This window comes from Teleopsis dalmanni, chromosome 1 (assembly GCF_002237135.1).
Source record: "Teleopsis dalmanni isolate 2A chromosome 1, ASM223713v2, whole genome shotgun sequence".
NCBI classification, from domain to species: domain Eukaryota; kingdom Metazoa; phylum Arthropoda; class Insecta; order Diptera; family Diopsidae; genus Teleopsis; species Teleopsis dalmanni.
In genome coordinates, this window is record NC_051846.1 from 37,501,953 (window position 1) to 37,507,613 (window position 5,661).

Genomic DNA, 5,661 nt, shown 5'->3' on the forward strand with positions numbered 1-5,661 from the left:
AGTATGGCTTATGGTTTTAAGCCATATTTATCGCCGGGAAAATATTCAATGGCCAAGAAAACTGTTGAGCTCAAAGTTAAACATCTTGTACTACGTTTTGAGCAAAAAATCTTTATGAAACGAGCATATAAAATAAAAGTGGATACATGTTATTTGAAATTCTGTATGTACAAAATTCACATTTGCATAAAGACTTGAGAGTTTATAGTATTAAAATATATATTTATTTATATATATATTTGGAATAGATTTTTGAATCTTTTCAATACTGTGAATAGTCAACAGAATGCAAAGTTAAACTCATTAAAGACTACGACTTCTTTTTAGACAGACAAATATGTTGTATTTTAATCCAATAAAAATTTTTTAATCAATATTTCAATTAAACTTACTAGTGGATTACCGGATTAATCACCTTTAAAAAATCAATGGTTAAACAAAAATACTAGAATGTTAACCGAAACAAAACAAAAGACGACATCTGGTGTGGATCACATACTTCTTATTGGTGGATTTTACTAAATTTTCAACTTTAAAGCCCGATGTCTCAAAAACTTAAGTGTATTGCACTGCAGCGTTATAGAAAATATTTGCTCAAAATAGATGTCTTTACTAAAATCAGTTGCCAAATAGGCGTAATCGTGAAATTGGAACCATTCTAAAACGTTTTTAAGTAAAACTGCAGTCTATTTTATTATGATTGTATGAAACATTTTATGACTTCATATAAACCAAAGGGATTAAAATGTTTTCTTTATAAAATATGCATAAAATATTAATATATAAACATTTTGTACGCGTAGACTTCTGACATTCCTAATATTTATGTGCCATCAACCGTTTGATTCACTAGCTCGTAAAAAATTTTAAAGGCCTACCTGCTACCATCATTAGTAATTTTTTAAAAAAGCATAGTTAAAAGTTGGCTATTAAATATTTTGGACAATGTCAATAAAATCCTATAGATACACGTGTTATTCTCACAAAAGGTTTATTATACTATTTTCAGTGCATAAGTACTGAAAAATGGAATTAAGTATATCATATATTGTATACCGCATACAATATTGGTGGGACTATATACACTTTATCATCTTGTACAGCACAGTCAATTTAGTTCCTCTTTTATGAGCTTATTGTCCTGCCGTTCACTGATATGAAAAATACATTTTAAAGCTCATCTGTCAAACAAAGTCACTTACCAATACATCCTCTTAAATAGTTTCCCATTGCTTTTGTATTGTTGTGCGCTGTTAAATCCTTTAGTTACCTTTTTCTGTATATCGCTGAGTATTAGATACTGTTAGCGAAGTATGCGTATATATAGGAATTGTATGTTGAAACATACAAAACTCAAAACATTTCTAAAATTATTAGATTTTTGAGAAATATTTTTCAGGCTTGAAATTTCAATGTGGTTATTTAGTTTGAAGCAAACGGAATGAATATTGATTTTTATATAGTTTATCTTAACTAAAGAAATAAATAAATTTCGTCACATTTTTATTACTAATCCGCAATGGGGTCCTTAAAACGGTTTGTAACTAGTTTTCAAGTGTAACGACATATTCAGATAGCAGTTAAATAAATAAAGAGATAAGAAAGCCTCAAATGTAGAACTAATTGTTCTGATTTTTTGTTGTTATGAGAAAGAATTAATAATTAACAATAATTAATAATTTTTTTTTAATTAATTATTAATTAATCTAATGATTATTCTATTATTCTAATTTATGATATAAATATTAATAATAATAATATTATAATAATATTAATAATAATAAAAATAATAATAATAATAAAATAATAATAATATAATAATAATAATAATATAATTAATAGAAGAATTAATAATTAATCTGGTTTTAATATTATATTAAAAATAAACAGTATTTCTGATATCAAAATCTATGTAAGTGCTAGTAGTGTTGTTCCTACTTAGGGACATTGTCGTAGAAGAGTGGCACCAAAATACAAAACTCCAAATTTTGCAAAGTAGGCACTCTTCGATTCTATTCGATCGTACAGATTATCTAGAGAATACTTTTCGATTTTTTATTAATGTATTAACATAACGACTCTCAAGTAAGAGCTGGAGAAGTTTTACACCGGCTTATGTAATGTAATTCCAAGTAATTCAATGTAAGTGCAAAATATTCACAGGTTCACTTCAGCGCCACAAAATTATTGATCCCAAATGTAATAGAGTTAAAAAAAAAGAAAGGGTATAGGGTATACCTTTGCCTTAAAGTGGGGAAAATGGTAAAAAGATGTATAGAGTTGAAAAAGGGAACTTTACTACTTTGCAGAAAACCTACAGCGATAGAATCTATACATTGCAATATCGTTGAAATTAGCATATTTAAGCTGATCAAAATTATAGTGAAAAATAAATTATTCATTGCAAGTCGAATTTCGTGTTATCCCTTTAAAATTCATCTCTATTAAGTACATATAATATATATTGTTTCGCAAGCGTAGCATATTATGACCTTGTTACTTCCGATTCGTCTGAAATTTTTTATATTAGGTTCTTAAAAAAAAAAAATATTCGAATCTCTGATAAAAATTTCAAAAATTTTTGACTAACTTTTAAATAGTTATAGTTAGTTATAGTTATAGTTAGCATTGTCTTAGCTTAAGTAGTCATTCTTACATTATAACATAACTGATTGAATTTTTTAAAAATTATGCAAATACTTTGAATTGTTTATAATAGATTATTAATAAACGATTAATGTTTATTTAACAAAAAATATTTGAAACATACATCAAAAGTTTTTCACTTTTTATTATATAAAAAATTATTTTTAATATAATTTATAAAATTTATTTGTTGTAAAATTTTATTAAGAATCTGAAGTTCCTCCTATGGCAACATTTTTAAAAGCATTTTTGAAAAATTAATTTCACATTCACCTCACATAATACATAATAAATTTTCCTCCGAAGTACAGGACATAGAAAAATTTCAGACGAATCGGTGATTATAAAATAAATTTTTGTCATATTCCGTTCCGCTTTTAAGAGAATGATCCAAATAATTATTTATCATATTGTCAAATACGAGGGTGGTTTGATAAGTCAGTGACTTTTTGAATTTCCCGCGCAGACCCGTTCTAGCAGCAGACAACCTCGTGAATTTTTACGAAAATGGAAAAAAGTGAATTTTGTGTGCTGATTAAGCATTACGATCCCAAATCCAGGAATTGGGATACGAACTGCTACCCCATCCAGCATATTCTCCAGATTTAGCCCCCAGCGACTATTTTCTGTTTCCTAACCTAAAGAAATGGCTTTGAGAAAACCTATTATTTGGAGGGAATAAGAAAATTAGAAAAATGCTGGACTAAATGTATCGAGCTAAAAGATGATTATGAAGAAAAAAATTTGTTTTATTCAAAAAGTCATTGATTTATCAAACCGTCCTCGTATACTTAAAAGACTTAATAGCTTATTGATTATTCATAAATTAAATGCACCCAACTTAAAGTATAATAAATCCATACAATATTTTTATCTACATCTTTAAGCAAGAAAAAGGCTTTTAAATATTTGAGATATTATTATTCTGAGTATTCCCCTTCTAAAGTTATTTTTTAAGCTTTACATAAGTATTGTTTAATTCATTGTGGTAACAGAATTATATTAAACTCGAACATAATTATTGGTTTTGAAAATAGTTTTTAATAATGCCATCCTGCATTTAATAAAATCCAACAAAAACCACTTTAATGCAAAATTAAAATCTGAAAATCTTTGTAAAGAAAATATTTGTTTTACTCAGCGGATTCAAAATTATCTTAAATAACGCATAAAATTGTTCAAATTCTATGTATGTAAAATATGTATATGAAGCATGGATTGAAAGTGTCTAAAATGTTCCATAGTCTGGCAATGCCAAATATCCTTGCGAAACATTTCAGATTTTTACTCATTGCTAGTTTGACAATGTCACGAAAATGTTTATGGAATTGGCTTTACGTATTCTGGAATTAAATTTACATAAATTCTTATGCGTTACTCTTGAAGGAGTGGAACGCAAACTAGATGAAAACGTAAGATACAAAAAGACACAAATGAGCACAAACTACAGTATTATCATCTGAAAAATCAAATATTTTAATATGAAACAAAAATGAGTAGAAAGAATATCCAAAAATAAAAGAAAAATCAGAAAATTGAAAGTCTCTCTAATGTCTATGCCGCTGTTAACACTTTGGCAAGAACACATTTGCGAAAGCAATCTAAACACCATTCATTGATTACGAGTTAAATGGACCGAGTCTATAAGATGCGACATGGTACACTGGCTCATTTTATAGATAAAATACACAAACGCTTAAGTCGTGTATGTATGCGCGTATGTACAGTAAATATATTTCCATTATTGGAGAAATTGTTTGTTAGTAGAAATCGTGTTGTGTTAATACTTTTATTATTATCAATTGCGATTTTGCAGATAAATACAAACTAATGTATTGAAAAGAATTTATTTGCACTGAAACTATTGTCAATGCCGCACGCAGTGGTGTATTGTGCTTTGAAAATTGTTTTAGTACAGAAATAAATTGCATACATTTAGGCTGATAACTACTTTATGAGCACATTTTAGCTATAAACAAAATGAATCCTATTATATAGAATCACTGCCTCTACGTTAGTTAAACTTGCTTTGTTATACTGTGCTCTGTTAATAAATCAGTTTAAATTTGTGCTTACATCAATTCAGTTTGTAAAGTATAAAATTCGTTGGTAAAACTTTAATCTAATCTAAACGAAAAATTTATGCAGCCAATCTTTTTAAATCTTTTAGAACGCGCACTGCTTAGTCTCTCACTCATAGTACTAACTATATGCAGAACTTGTAAATTTGTTAAAAATATGTCCTCTTTAGACGAGTGCACCCACACGTGTATATTTAACTCAATAAATTTGCTGTTACCGTTCCTGATGCAGATGCTGCTGCTAGCGCTGACGTTGATTCTGTTGCTGATGGTGATGCTGATGCTGATGCAGCAAAGATATTATGTGCACGACTTTTGAAATGTCTCCTACTGGTAACACCATGGTGAAGTCTTTGCACGCCTGCCGTGCCATTTCCCTTTGCCATTGCCACGTAAGCAGAGTGCAGACATTTTTAATGCATTAACCATGATTTTAGGAATAATAAAGTGTTAAACTCCGAACACCTGACGGTATTAAAGTTTTATAAAGTAAATTTTTTAAGTATTAGTGTTCGCATGAATAGGTGCGTGCTTGTTTGTGTATAATATTACTTACTCCACACGAATGTGCAACTGTTTGTATGCACATTTTTAGATACCTACATATCTATTTTTATGCATTACATAGTTAAGCTCTTAATGCAATGTCTTTACTAAAACTAGTGTTAAATTATTTTAAATGTCACTCTGAAAAAGTAATTTCTAACATGTTAAAAATAGAAATAAAACAAAACATCATAGTTGAAAGTTGAAAAAAAAAAATGTTTTGTATATACAGACACATCGTCAAATTACCAAATGCATCCTTATATGCACCCAAATGCATAAGTGTTGTTAGTATATATCCTATGTATGCTTGCAAAAGCTGTTTTAGCAAGACAAATCACTTAGTTGCCTCTTGCCAAGTGTTTAGTGTATTTTTGTTATTGTGTAA